Genomic DNA, 1249 nt, shown 5'->3' on the forward strand with positions numbered 1-1249 from the left:
AATGCCTTTGGAGAGAGAAGCTGCTGAGAAAGATCGCGAAGCCGCGGTAGCCTCCTGTGTCCCCCGTGCTGTGGACGGAGCGCGGCCGTGGGGACCTGGGCCATGGGGACCTGGGCCGTGGGGACCTGGGCCGTGGGGACCCGCCGAGGGGCGTGCGCTCATGTCGGGCGACAGGAAGACGCTGTGACCGTTCCTCACGGGAGGTGTGGCCACGAGAGCGGCGAGTCCCAGCCAGGGCGCGAGGCCGGGGCTGGCGTCCCGTCTGCTTTCCCCGCGCTGGCCCCAGAGGCTTGTCCAGCGGAGCAGGGGTGTCCCCGCGCTGGCCCCACACCTCCCCAGTTCCTGCCGTGGATGTGTGGGGGTCTGGGCTCAGGCTGGGAACCAGGACGACCTGGGACGCACGGGGCCTGCTTGCAGGGCGCCCCCTGGCTCCCCAGGGAGATGACAGGTCGAGGCCAACGGCGGTGAGGTCCCGGGTGTGCCGGGGTCGACATTCAGAACACGGAGCTGCGAAGGATGGGCGGAGTCCCCAGTGGCTTCCAGGAGGAGGCGGACGCACCGCGGGAGACCCGGTGGCAGAGAGGACGACATGGAGAGGCCCTTTTGAAAAAACGCCCATGCGGCAGCACAGAAGGGGCCCAAAACGCCAGCCGTCTGCGCAGGTGAGCACCCCTGGAAAAGGAGGCGAGCACCCCCGAGTGAAGAGGCGGTACCCCCTGGAAAAGGAGGTGGTGGCTCCTGCTGACACCTCCGCCTCCGGGAGAGGAGGGGCTCCCACAGTGTGAGGACTCACGGGGCTCGGGGTGACCTGTCGGCTGCTCCCGGGGTGACCCGTCGGCTGCTCCCGGAGCCCCCGCTCTCCCTGCTGGCTGGGCCGGGGAGAGGGAGCCTCCGTTCCGTTCCTGCTCCCCGCCCCGCGGCGGCTCAGCCGGCTCAGCAGGGAGAGAGCAGCCAGCTCGCGCGGAGCTCAGCTCCCAGGATGCAGGATGTTAAATCAATCAAACTAAATTAAAAGCTTTGGCCATCTCTTGAACTCAGGGTTGAGAGGCGGCCTTTTCCTCTTCCTGCAAACGCTTCCCGGGAGGACGCTGGGCCTGCGGCATGAGTCAGATGAAGACAGAGCCGGGCTGGGCTGGGCCACCGCAGCGCACCCCGCCACAGAGTTGCTGTGGCAGCTCCCCGCCAGACTCCGGCCGCTCCCTCTCCCCTCGGCCCCCAACGCAGCCCCGCTCTGAAGGCTACTCAGGGG

The sequence above is a fragment of the Pteropus vampyrus genome, unplaced genomic scaffold (assembly GCF_000151845.1).
Source record: "Pteropus vampyrus isolate Shadow unplaced genomic scaffold, Pvam_2.0 Scaffold604, whole genome shotgun sequence".
Classification (NCBI taxonomy): domain Eukaryota; kingdom Metazoa; phylum Chordata; class Mammalia; order Chiroptera; family Pteropodidae; genus Pteropus; species Pteropus vampyrus.